This window comes from Triticum aestivum, chromosome 1A (genome assembly GCF_018294505.1).
Source record: "Triticum aestivum cultivar Chinese Spring chromosome 1A, IWGSC CS RefSeq v2.1, whole genome shotgun sequence".
In the NCBI taxonomy this organism is placed as follows: domain Eukaryota; kingdom Viridiplantae; phylum Streptophyta; class Magnoliopsida; order Poales; family Poaceae; genus Triticum; species Triticum aestivum.
The window spans coordinates 547,961,137-547,975,364 of record NC_057794.1 but is presented as its reverse complement, the minus strand read 5'-3'; the positions used below and the strand labels follow the sequence as shown (position 1 = coordinate 547,975,364).

Here is a 14,228-nt window from a genome sequence, read left to right as displayed (position 1 = left end):
AGGATGGTGTGCCATGGTTTCTTTCTCTGTCCCTATTCTCATGGAGATCTGTATTGTACCTTGTTTGTCCGAAAATACAAGTCTTAGGGACTTGTATGCGTTTGTTGTAAGATTTTATGTCTTTCCTTCATTTTGTCTGTGATAATACTTGTTTGGTTAGTTAATCGGAGCTCGATAGAGATGATTTCTAAATTATCAATTAACTCATCGATGTGAATCTTTTTTTGTTTCGTGCTATATCTGGGCATTTATTACTTCCCTTGATGCATATCATAGGTCCAATGTATTAGGAAACAAATATTGTTTCCCGCAAAAAAGGAAACAAATGTTGTGAGATCGCGACAAGGAGAAATCGCCAGCTTCGTTTCATCAATATTGCCAGCTTCATCTTGCCAAAAAAGAATTATCAGTTTTAGAAGGTAGAGAAAAAAGAGATGGGCCTACTGATGAGTGATATTTTTACACTAATTTCACGTTTGTTTAAACCAAGATATTTCATTTAAAAAGAAATATCCGCTCTGATATTGGTATTAATGACTAATGAATGCAAAGGATTCCACAAATCCTTCTCTTTGATATGTTTCCATAAGAAATGGACTAAAAAGAGAAGAAATCATGTGTGTAAATGGAATGGAAGGAGAATGAAGGAAGAAGGAATCAACAGGAGCTGTTTCTACGAAGATAGAGCAAAAGACAACGTTCCATACAGTGTCAAAAAAAGTCTTATATCTTTATATAGGGGGAGTATTTTGTTTTTTCAAAAACGTCTTACACAACCATCTTTATTGCATTATTCAACAAGGTCTTACAAAATAAATATATAGATCAATCTAAAGCCACTTTTCTGGTGAAAAGTGGCGCCCTACTTACAAGTTGATGATGTGCCCAATACCATGGCTGAGGCGCTACGAGGGAGGTGACACGGCAGCCCCTGGTGCGGATCCGAGCGGCCTGAAGTATACGTCAATGGACGTGGGGTTCCCCACTAGAGAACTCGCTGCCACCGGGTGGGGGCAAGAGCGCGAGGATGGGACGACACGCCTCGCCGCCACCTTCCTGGGAGCAGTGAGGAGATGGGCGGAATGGAAGGGTCCTGCAGCGGCGCTGGTAGGGGTTTCCTTGCCGCCGCCAGGGGAGGTGATGCGAGGGTCGCCAGAGGGTTGGCTCGCCTCCTTAATTGAGATATGGAGGCCCTTTGCTCACACAGGGAGTATAAAGCAATAAAAAAATACAATTGCAACAAGAAACCAAACATTCACCATAGACTGCAGAATTATTGCAACATTTCTTCCACATATACACACTGGTGGAATCATTGCAACTGCCTTCCACGTATACACACTGTTAGGAGGTTAAAACAGCCAGTGCACAAGTCACCTTATATCACTCAAGATCGCCAAGGACTCGGGACACCAAGACCCACCTATCTCTCCTTACCCTAGGACATAAAAGTCCATGCCACTCATTTTCTGTACATTTCCACGAAATAGGCGATCTCTTTGTCTTCATAATTTTATTGGTTCCATCACAATCCAAGGCATTCAAGTACTAATCTCTAGGAGTAACAGTGTCCTGGACTAGGGGGTGCTAACCACGTCGGTCCCTCCATAATGGGCCGGACTGAGGACCCTTGGATCATCAACAAGTGGGCCCTTCCATAATGCTTGCACTTAGTACTTCCATCGATATCTTCAGTGAGATGGTCCGCGTGGGGAGAGCACATGCCTGAAGACTACTATCAAGTTTGCTCGTGTTATGGTGCAGGTGTTTGGAGCAGAGTATATGAGAGAACCAAATGTGCAGGACACAGAAAATTTGCTGGCTATTGAAGAGGCCAGAGGATTTCCATGAATGCTCTGATCAATTGTTGCATGCATTGGCAATGGAAGAACTGCATCAAAGGTTTACAGGGAATGTATCAAGGTCACACCAAAAAGGCCACCATCATACTAGGAGTGACATCACATGACTTATGGATTTGGCATGCTTTTTTTGGAGTGTCGGGTTCTCACATTGACATCAACATGCTTCAACAATCTCCCATGTTCAAGAGGCTTTGTAATGGGAAATGGCCGTCGTGCAACTACACTGTCAACGGCCGTGACTACAACATGAGAGACTATCTTGCTGATGGTATCTATTCTCAATGGGCGGCGTTTGTGAAGACCATATTCAGTAACGAAATAGCCGAAGGAAATGCAATACTGGAAGGAGATCGTATTGTGCTTTTTGGGCAGTACCAACATCACGTTTGAAACTAGTGAGGCAATGGAACGTTCTACGTATGTAGATCCCCACTTGTAGCAACAAAGTTGTTGAAAAAGGAGTCGCAACATACAAATCCAATTGTAAGCAACATACAAAGAGAAGTGCTCTCTCTCGATATCAAAATATAAGATAGTGTAAAAGAGAACCTACCATTTTCCTGTTTCAACCCTAAAAATAACACAATCATGCAGCCAAGACCTTAACATTTTGCTGTGAACACCCTAAAGTTTTCATTTTCTTGCAAACAAGGACAAAATTTTGACAAGTCGTGGGAGTTTTCGATAGAAATTTTGAAAATATGTTATTCCCTTCGATCCAAATTAATGGTTGCTGCTTTAGTACAACTCTGTATAGTACAAGTCGACATGTATGTTTGCAAAAAAATCATAAGTTAAAAAATCAATTGGCATTGAAATTACAGAGTCTGAACAAAGAGTTCACACTATAAGGAAGAGGAATAATATGCATTTCAGTCAGGATGAATGAATTTACCAAAAAAAAAGGAGTAAACTTGGTAGGATATGGACGTCGAAAGAAAGCAGAATCATCATATGACAGTCAATATTTGAATCCACATATCAGAAATAAAAGGAACATGCTTCAGGCAATGTGTGAAACTGATGAAGCAGAGGTGCGAAGGAAGTTTAACAAAAGATCTGATTTTGCTAGCTCGGAAAGTGATCAGTTGAATAGTAAGAATAAGAAGATTAAAAAAAAGACATCACCATAGATCTGTAGAAGCATCTAACAGCATGGATATTAATCGGAGACAAAGCTCAGATGATAGCAGTTTTACCTCTGACAATGAAAGTTTGGAGCAGAGGAGGTTCACAAAATTCTGTAACAGGAAGAAGTGGTATGCTGTCGAAGAAAACAAACTACACACGAGTTGGCATTTACAAGTCAGACCTGAAAGCAATTACTAGATCTGCATCCTCCTATGCTTTTTTTTCTATTTCCCTGTTGCTTACTCCACTAGCTACAGAATTAGTTACACATTAGTAGGAGAGTTCCTTCACACCGTTGCAAAGTAGCTTGGCTCTAGGAAATTTGCATAGCATCTTTACTTTAATCCCCACGGAGTACTTCGACATCCGTTGTTTGTGTGCGAAGATTGCCGCTATATTAAGTTATTAACAATTGATCAGAATCAAAGCAAGAATTTCGAGCCAGATTTAATCAAAGCAACATGTATGTCATGGACAGGCTGCACAAGATGGAGAGAGGGAGCTTCTTTGTGTAACGGGCGAGGAAAGGAGGGCGGAGGCAGCACCACTTCCTTCCGCTGAGGCCGCCGTCGTTCCTGTTGAGTATATTGATTATTAAGAAAGACTAGATGACCCGTTGCGCCCATGGCGCAAAGGCCGAGAGCAAGCCAATTATAGAAAGAGTGTGCATCAAAATATGTAAACACAGAAGAAAACATATAAAATTAAGTACGGATTGATGATAGTCATACAGACAGGATTGCCATAATCTTTTTACATAAGATCCAAAATGATGCCAGATATTAAATTCTTGATAGGTACTTTTAGTAATATCAAGTTACGTAGCAAAGGACTATTGTGATCTGCTTAGATTGGATAGACAATCATGCAGAAGCCTTTAGACGTGCACTTGAAGGCGAAAGCATATGCACACCCTTTCTTCATGTTTGCCTTATGAAGAAGCTGCTCCAGTTCTTTGTGAGTGTAGCCCTGTTGTCGACGCCCTTGATAAAGTGGGCCATGACACTGGTGGTCCCGTCTCCTGTACTGATTGGTAGCTCATCATGTCCAACATCCATGTGTGGGGAGAGGCTTCTCTTAGAAAAGTGTGTGCTAAAGTGCTGCAAATGAAGATAAAGGTTATTTAGTATATGGTTTGCTGGCATGTTCTTGTAGGAAACACAAGAATGCATTTGTTTAAGATTACCATTCTTTTACCATCAGAAGCAAATGTTTCTGTCATGTGGCATACATTGTAATGGTTAGGAGTTTTCTTGTCTTTGATGATATCTACATTGTAATGGTTAGGAGTTTTCTTGTCTTTGATGATATTTCAAAGATTGCGAACATTTTTGTTATATAGCTTAAATGTATTTGCCCACCAAGTTTGCCTGCCAATTTACACAGAACTGTAGTATTTAGTATTTGTCGGAGGAGTTGCTGCTAACAGGAAAGTAATAAGAGTTTTTACCGCGAGTAATGTTCTTTCCATCTTTCAAATGGATTTTTTTCTCTTTGAACTTTGGGACTTACCCGGCCTTGTGTGGGCGATGAACATATTCTAGGGGCTGCTTGTGCTTGCGGCAGGGTGGCGGTTCTATAAATGACAAGAGGGGTATTAAGCTGGGGCGAAATGATGTGAATTATATAGAATTGGAATAACACAGTTACCATAGCGATAACTATTGGCATGAGCCTGAGTCATATGGTTGATATCAACATCATCGGTACCGTCGAGTTCCGCCTGTTTGACTGGGAGCATCTTCAAATAAGCAGTAAGATTATGAAGTTTGTAGTTATCGTTTGGTGGTCTCGGAATCTCTGTAATTTTTAGTATGTTTGAGATGCTTTGCACTTCTGATGAACTTTTATAATAGATCTAAATTTTTTGGTAAAGAAAGTTCATATGGGTAGGAACTCCCTCGTTCAATTGAGCGGTACAATTTTGACTGGATCGTTACACTTGTTTCTGTGAAAAAACAATCCTCAAGAATATAGACCCTAAAAAAAACTCACTGGAAATAGATGGCTGGGAGCGCTCTTAGATGCGTTTGCTTGGTGGCGCCTGCTGTTCAAGGGTGGACGCGTGGTGGGCCACAATGTTACGCATGTCGGGTGTGTGCGGGATTCCATGCGTGCAAACCTGCCCAAATGGACCGGCCCGGCCTGGGTTAAAAGGGCCAGGCACGACACGACCCGGTGAGGCACGCTAAGTACTCGGGTCGCGCCCTCCCTAGCCCAAGATCGGCCCCTCGCTAAACAGGCTGGCACGATGGCTCGTTTCCCACGCCGACATAAGAGCAAGTACAATAAGGTGACATAAGCAAGCTATAAGGACTAAAGTATTATATATTTGCTCAGTTGGAGGAGAGAGAAGAGAAACGGGTTGTTGATTATTAGCCAGCTGCAGCACGAGACTCAAGACACTTTGTGAGGTTGTATGATAGGCCAACTATTAATAACGTACTACCTTTGTTTCTAAATGCAAGTCTTTATAGAGATTTCATGATAAACTACATACGGATGTATATAAACACAGTTTAGAGTGTAGATTCACCCATTTTCCTTCGTGGACTTATATTTGGAAACAAAGGGAATAGTACACACTTAAAATTTACTATTGTACATGTGGCCTTATAGCCGATTGTTGTATTATTAACCATACTACCATCCCACTAAAAAATCACAACAACCATGGTCTAAAAAAGGCACGTCCGCCCGTGACCATGCGTAGGCAGGTAGAGCTGTAATGCGCTCGTCGCCTTGTGGCTGCAAGGACCCAGGATGCGCATTGATGCATGCAGCGTGTCGGATGTGTGTGCGCGTGTCCTCTCAGCAAGCTTTAATCTCCAGGTGGCCGCTGGTCCAAGCCGCGTGTCGGGTGTATGTATGGGTTTCCCTATGAGCGTGTCTTCTCAACGGGTTAGCGACTCGGCGTAGCTCTGAAGAGCGGAGATTGGCGATTTGGGGTGCTGGGTACGCCTCGGTTTCAAGTTGTGGCTGGAGGATCTCCGCCGTCGTGTTGTTCCGGCTGTCGGTGCTACTTCCGCGGCTGCTCCTTGGGCGCAGCTTCGCCGTCCACACGAATTGTGTCGTTGCTGTTCTGGTCATCCATCTCGCCATGCGTCTTCTCAGCCTGCATCGCCGTTGCTGTTCTGGTCATCCATCTCGTCGTGCGTCTACTCGGCCTGCTGCTTTGCCCTGCGTGCGATCTGGTTTGTATTGTTTCCTCTGGTATTAGATTTGTTGTTGTGAGCTGTGTTCGGTACGGTGTTTCTTGAGCAACGATGTCGTTGGATTAGGCGCTGATTTTTATGGACGCCACTTATGTGCTACATTTGTTGTGGGGGGCACCGTGCACCGTGGAGGAGAATGGCAGATTTTTGTTGTGGGGGGCACCGTGCACCATGGAGGAGAATGGCAGATTGTTGTTGGCTGAAGCTTTCCTTCAAGCTTAACTTACTGCTTTAGTTACCAACTTTGACAGAAGTAGATAGGATTGGTGCACCCACCGCATAGAGCTCAATGAAGCTCAATGAAGCTCGTCAATCCAGCAATACATGGCATCGGCCAGCGTCGCGACACGTCAACCAGCCAAGCAGCCACCATTGTCTTACCTGCTCTAAGCACGCACTTAACGTTGTTTCAGATGGAATGCATTCAACATACATGGTGGAAGAGAGTTGCCCCCAGGCCCCCCACTACTGAACCACGACGTCCACAATAAGGAGATGGAGATCATCGTCCCAGGGGTAATCAATTTAAACTTTGCTAACATCAGTCATCTATATTACCATGATCTCACCAGTTGCTAGATCCAGTATACTGACAGTGATTCACCAACTATATAGTCATTAAACTGCATGCAATTCTAGTTTTAAGAATACTTGCCCAAATAATGGGTGCATTGTCAACTCGACCATCACTTTAAAATATGAGGTCCCACATTTCTCCTTCCCCTCACACCACATATCTTTACACGATGCAATTAAAGAGTGTATGTCAGTCTCATGCCTTGCTTTGAAATCGATTGAGTAAAAAATGGTACCCTTATGCGTGCACTTGCCAGAGAGGTGCATTCAATACTTCCCTACTTGAGGGGATCGCATATACTAAATTAAAATGCAGTGATCACATCACAGATTATAAATTGTTTTCTTAATTTACACACATTGTACACCTGCTTTCCCAAATCGGCATTACCAGATCACCATATATCCAACATTTAGGCGCAACACGCAACCTACAATTGGAGTGATGGTTCAGTAAGAAAGAACATTTAGCACAAAGAAAGATGAATTTTGAAGAAAAAAAACTTGCAGTGAACACAGAAAAAATCGATGCTCGACTGACTACTAATACCATCTCAAAATATGCAAGATGCAAGATGCTCGACTGACTACTAATACCATCTAAAAATTGATGCTCGACTGACTACTAATACCATCTAAAAATAAGAGGTCAAACCAATCAAGTGAAAGACGTTTGAACTGGAATTAGACACACTGTACATCATCAATCATTAGGAGCTCGACCCCATAGAATCTTTTCGGCTTCAGTTGTATGATTAGAATTTGGCTTCAAACTAACTAAACTAACGAGTTTTTTTCCTTGTCCACTCTTCAGTTGCTAAATTATGATTCATAAAGTTCTAGTGCATCTTGAAAAGGTTATAATAGTTTTGGTTACAGGGTTGACGATATATCTATGGATATTATACTGACTGATAGCCCATGGTTCATTTGAGCTCACTTTGGCACGAATGCCGTGATGAAGGTTCGACCTGCAGTTTCAGATTTCCCTTGACTCATTCAGTGCAGCTTCCTTCATGACGTATGCCACATGCTAATATGAACTTTCTCATTGTATATAAATTTTCAGGAGAGAAAAAAGGAAAAAGTTGCTATGGTTTTCCTTGCAGCTCAATTTTCACCCTTCCCAGGTTAATATTCACTATTTTCTTTGGACCAAGTTTATGCTGCCTTTTCTCTGCACACACATCATCAGAACTGAACAAAGAGGCATCACATAGGTTTAGATGGTGCGTGTGAACATGGTTTAAGATATGATGTTTCTTGGAGAGAGCAAACTAACCTTTTCAATTTCACGATCTATTAACTAAAATATTGATCAACGACACATTCTGATCTTCAGCTTTGTTTTTGCCTTATTGTCACTTAATTAGGTAATATAGTAAGAAAGCATAGTGAATGAGACTCGAAGGAATTTTGATGTCAACTCGTGATTAGCAGAACTTAAAATGATCTCTTTAGACAAGTATCAGATTGAAGGAACCAATATAGAACCATATTAAATAGGGACTTAGCTGGAAGGTGAGAAAGAAATTACAATTGCTATTGGTGCAACAATACAAAATTTAGCTTATCTATCTATCAGATTTCTTGACTCAAATTCCAGCTAGCAAAGACGAAGATTGAATCCCCAAAAATCCATGCTAAACCAAATATAGACTCGTTGATTTACCTCAATTGAATTATTTATAAAACATTATACATGAACTTGTTTTAAATACATGACAAAATCTAGCTGAGCTAAACCTTCCTGGAATCTTATGTGGATTTTTAGAGTTTAGACCAAGGAGAAATGGGGAAATAATTTGGGACAGAGGGTAGTGCACGCGGGAGCCTCAGAATAGCGGGTAGCCTAGCGAGGTTTATAGGAAAAAGGTGGCTTTTGTCTCATCAGTGAGTTTGTTGCACAATGCCCGTGCTACTGATATAATGTCGTTCATGACATACCTCACCAAGTTCCAATTCGGTATGTCATCCAAATTTTATGAGAGCCACAAAATATGTTGGAAGAATAACTACGGATCAAATGGACCTCGAACTTTATCTCACCGTGAACACCACATAAATCACATTCTAACAGGAGGCCTCAGCCATCGCCAAGGCATCTCATGGAAACATGGGGGAAACTCCAAATCGAACAGAGCAACACAAAAATAGGAATCAGGCATGAGGAAAGGGGAAAAGCTAACCTGGGTAATGGGATCAGCAGACCGAGGAGGGTGCCACTGTGCCAGTGGCCTCCACAAGAATAATCTTGCACACGATGTCGCCTCAAGCAATGGATCGCCAACACCATAACCGAAGCACTTGTTGTTCATGGTTTCAGTTATGAGATATCCCGTCAACTGAGGTACAAATCACAAATAGGTCAGCTCACGAGCTAAAGTATATAATCTTATCCAAGAAAAGATAAAATAGTCTGCAGAAACAAAGCTTTATTAAGTTCTTTACTAAGAAAGCGAACTTAGAAATTACAGCCCAAACAGAGAATAAATGGTTTAGAACAGGCATAAATCTGATCCATCTTCCATCATCAATAATAAAAACAGGAAATCTTGAAATCCTTGATCCAAACATCATAAGTCACAAAAGTCGAAGCAAACTGTGAACTGAAAATTACTCTAAAAAACTTTTCTTTTGTTGACTCTAAACGAAGCCCATGCCCTGTTACTCCATTCTTTTGTTGACTCTAAACGAAGCGTGATTTATATGTTCGATTACAGCCATGACTTGGCGATATTCTAAAGAATATAATTATAAGACCAGAGATAGAAAACTAACAGAAAACGCTGAGAACAGAGAACACCCGTAATATAGTAATGGTACAGAAGTTTGGCCGTAAGGTTGTGTGTGGCCGACGAGGGTGGCTCAGGGAGCGCACCACGCAGCAGCGTGCGAGTGCTGCGGAAGATGGGGATGGGAGGGAGGCATTTGCGTGCGCATTTGGTGATCAAATGGCTCAGGAGGGGACCGATCTTGGGATAGGATCAGTCAACCAACATGTAGTAGTGACCTGACCGGAAAGGTAGGATTTGCATGAGCAGGTCAACAAAGAATTATAATGTCAGCATATAGCAATATAACCAATGAGCACTATCAAGTTTCCAAAAAGAGGGCGTTTACCAACAGCTTATCGTTAATTTGCAGTCGTACCACTCAGTTAACATTAAGAATAACCACACCTCATTCAATTATGATTCAAACTACATGAACAATTATCCATGAAGTTCATTTCTAAACTACAACTGCAGTTTATATGATAGAAAAATGTGATACTACAACTGCAGTTTATATGGATGCATTTATATGCTTCCATACACATGCTATGAAGCACGAAACATGACAAGGAAATTACAAAGGATAGCCTAAAGCAAAACAATGGGGCTTAACTAAAATTTACCTATTCTAAACTTGTTTCTTTCTAAACAGAGCATCAACTCAAACCACATATAGCAGTGAAGCAACAATGATATTTTCTCTAAAAATCCAACACAGTGCCACCGACAGCACACAACAAACTTAAGTACAAAAAATCATCATTTTCCTTTGAAAGGGAGGGCGTTGGTTGGGTAATGTGTACCAAAAAATCATGCCAAATTTGAACGAAAGCCTGGGCAACCACTGAGACATAAAGGATTCAGAGGGGAGGTAAGGAGGATTGGGAGTAGGTCATCTATTCTATGCAAGGAAGATCACGGGGACCAAAATCCTACATGAGGCTGAAATGGAAAGGTTGCCCAAGGCAGACAAAAATCATCGGAATCATTTTCGAATCTAAAAATGGAATATAGACAGCAGTGAGATGAGATGGTAAACATGGCGCTAGCCTGAGCTGCCGCCTGCTGCTTCTAATTCTTAAATTGATAGACCAAGAAAACTGACCAGGCTTGTACACCATGCCGACACTTCAAAACCGGATGAAGCTAGTAAACCAAGACTGAGCAAAAAGACCTCCTCACGAGAAATAACGCCTCCAACCTTTATGCAAACACTATCAGTTTGATACAAACCGAAAGAAAAAAACAGAAACAAAAATCAGGATAAGTTAAGAAGTACATACCTGATCATGCTAACCATTGTCAGGTTTGATCATAAGTTGCTTCCTTGGTTTAGCTAGTACAGGTGTGGTTTAGCTGAGAACAGTCATAATTATTCAGAATAGCTATTGGTTGCTTCTATGGTTCAGCTGCATCAAACCACTGGACAAACCTGAGAAAGTTGATTGTTGCAACGGAGAGGAGACACTATCTTACACACCTAAATTAAACCAGCAAGTTAGCATGCCATTTATTTAAAAAGAAACACCACAGCAGCCCAATCACAAAATTTCATTCTTCTATGTAGTTCTAATTTTGAACATGGCACAATGATATATTCCAAGTGAAATCTAAATTCAGTGTGTGCCGCACATCTCTATACACCCAGCCTAAAATCTGAGAAGAGCGAAAACACAAAATTGAGAAAGTTCCGTTGGTTATTCTAAGTCTCTAGCTACATGGAAGAATGAGAGATACATGGGAAAATATGCATTGTTGGAGATAGTATAGATGGATAGACACATGAAATCTAGCAAAACCAAGTACCATGATCCATGTCACCATGCCTATCTTAGCCTCTCATACAAAGTTCATACCTGCATGGTCGTAGCTGTTGATTACTCCATTGTAAGCCCAAAATGCAAAAAAAAACACATTCTATCTTGCAAGGATTTGACAACCTACAGTGCAAACTGCTCATAAGCAGCCCATCGGGCTCGCCATGCACAAGCCCAGAAAAATCTTCAACAAACGGGCAAAATCATTTGTAGGCAACTCAAGTTTTACCCAGCCTACAAGAACTGAACCTCCTCAGCAACCTAAAAAATGTAGGACAAGGAAAGTAAGCAACAATATTTTGAGGATGAACAAAAATGCATAAAGATACATGAGTTAACAAACTGATTATATACCTTCAGATTCAACAATCAATTATCCTGGAAAGATCATAAGCCTGGAGAGCCCTTGTAACAGAAGTGTTCACATACATGGCAAGCTAAATTTCGTTTTTTATATAAATCCGTATAGCAAAGGCAATGAGTAGTAGATGTCTGAGGTCAATGTTGCTTGCAGGCAATAAAATGGAAGTGGAAACAAAACAAATGAATAGACACTAATCATATACATGTGGCATTACTAATATTTGGTTTGGGAAAACCTGTGATATGGAAGTAAAGCCGTTGGAATCATATATGAACTGAACAATGTGCATCGACTAAAGCTAGAATAACACCCATTCATATGATGTGGTTCACATTTATTCGACGAACTCCATCACTCAGAAATTAACTGAGCATTGGGCCCTAGTCATATAGATCTTACATGCATACGTCCTCGATGAGACCACCATCTCCCTCAATCTAAGCTCATCCTCCAACCATGCATCCAGGCATGCTTACTAACTTGTACTTCGAGATATAGCTGCTTCTCATACTCAATGGCCTCGTCAAGCATAGATGCCTTGTTAATCTATAACATGCAAACCAGTGCAAACATTAACTCATTAATTTCATCACAAACACGAACTCAGCAGCCGCAAATCCACCGACAAAGAAAGAAGGAAAAAAAAGGTCATGACCTTGTTGGAATTGAGTACAGGGTCCGCAACACCTTCAATCTTCTCGCCGATCCCACTCCTCTGTTGTTGTGGCCTAATCAATGATCAACCCCAACAAGCAAAGCGCACGACAGCAAGCAAGGTCATTACCTTCTCGGAGTGGTTGTGCACCTCAGCGGTGCGGATCCACTTGCTGTCGTCGCCCCCACATGTGCCACCCCCACCCCACTCCCGTGGAAACTGTAGCCACCACCCACGGCAGCTCCTCGTAGTCCACTGTCTGATGTTGCTGGCCCAGCGCCACCGACAGAAACGCCACATCTTCTCCACCTCACGCTGACTTGACCGCTCATGTATCCTCTTCATCGCCTTCGTCTTTCTGTTTTCTCTCAAACAACGATTCAGTCAAGATAAAAGGTTCTCCCTTATCTTTAGTAGATACATAAAAAAATGTCAAGATAAAAGGTTTGACATAACTGTGCAGCTTTTGTATCAATCAATCATACATATACAATCATTTTGCCACTATAAACATCATTGTAATGGTGGAGTAATCACTCTGAGCAAATTTAAACTACAAACAGAATATCTAAGACTAAGCTCTGGTTGGGGTATATTTTAGAGAAGTTTAGTTCAGTGAAACTACGGACGCAAAGGTCTGAAGATTTGCGCCTCTCCTTTTTCATCTTGTGCCTCTCCTTTTTCATCAGTATCAAATAGAAGAGTAGGAGCTACCTGCAGACAGGCTGGTGATGAATGGCAAGGAGACCCAACTCTGGCTGAAAACAGCGGCTCCCACACGCTGCTGGGATGTGGCCAACCATCACAAGCACGAGCAAACCTTCCCTAACAACTGAGGGCTCTGCTATTGAGATTAAAGGTCGCAGGTGTTGCGATTGAAAAGGAGACGAGGCAACTGCCGCTTAGCTTCTGCAGAGGCCGTTGTGCTGTGCCGCAATAGAGGTGGCGGGGGCCTTGATGCATCGTCGATTCTCTCATCCCCTGTCACTGAAATCCGGCTCGGGATGGGATGGGAGATCCTTGGATGGCTGGGAAGGACCCTGAGAGCGGCGGCTCCGACGAGACGGGGAGGCCGAGAGGGAGGCGGCTGATGCTCCCCTTCTCCCATCGACGATGAACTGGAGTCATCCCCGGCGGCCGCGTCAATCCCTTCACTTCAGATCGGGAAGCGAGGAGAAGGTGAGGAGAGGTGGCGGCCTCTCGTGCACGGGACACGCCAGGGATGAGGACGGAGCAGGAAGAGGCCACGGCGGCGGGGGCGGGGCGGGCAAGCGAGGGCGCGTGGGAGGAGGTGGGGATGAGCGGCACGAGAGGGGGAGAATGGGGGGGGGGCTAGGTTTTACTGCACGCACGCAGCCCATCCCCACGTTTCTATCCTGCTGGCAGATGCACGCAGTAAACTGCGACGCAAACCTATGAGCCGCCCACTCTCCGTTTGCTAGACCCCACAATCTAACGAGCCCACCCGTCATCCAGCGCCAGAACGAGATCGTGCGTGAGAAAGAGACGGATGGTTGACCAGCTTCCACCAGGGTAAAAAGCAGCACAGTAAAAGGATCGCTCGATCCAGAATTGCCGGCGTTCGCGGGTGCCCTCGCTAGGCGGGTAGTCTAGCAGCGTTTATATGTTAGATGAGATAAATTAAAATTTGTTTTGGCTTGTCTTGTACTTTAAGTCAATTATCGTGTTTATATATATATATATATGCTCACGAGGCTCAAGCAATATAATGAATTATTCCACCAAATCTCTCTCGCCCTTCTAATATGGTATCGGTTTTCGGGTTCTAAACCCTAGCCACCCGTCGCTTCCGCTACGTGCACCGCCC

At 42.6% G+C, this 14,228-nt stretch overlaps 2 long non-coding RNA genes across 3 annotated transcripts; one reads left to right on the top strand and one right to left on the bottom strand.

The window, feature by feature from the left end:
* Positions 1–5,913: 5,913 nt before the first annotated feature.
* On the top strand, positions 5,914–8,285 carry LOC123180400 (uncharacterized). Its single transcript, XR_006490984.1, has 4 exons — positions 5,914–6,190; positions 6,625–6,727; positions 7,667–7,751; positions 7,857–8,285. It is a non-coding gene; the product is annotated as an uncharacterized lncRNA (long non-coding RNA).
* Positions 6,932–11,302, bottom strand: LOC123180392 (uncharacterized). 2 transcript variants are annotated; one of them, XR_006490982.1, is made up of 5 exons: positions 10,997–11,302; positions 10,848–10,920; positions 10,670–10,765; positions 8,977–9,132; positions 6,932–7,218 (listed from the first exon to the last, which is right to left on the bottom strand). It is a non-coding gene; the product is annotated as an uncharacterized lncRNA (long non-coding RNA). The 2 variants fall into 2 exon arrangements; XR_006490981.1 differs by having other exon boundaries at positions 10,848–11,302.
* Positions 11,303–14,228: the final 2,926 nt, after the last annotated feature.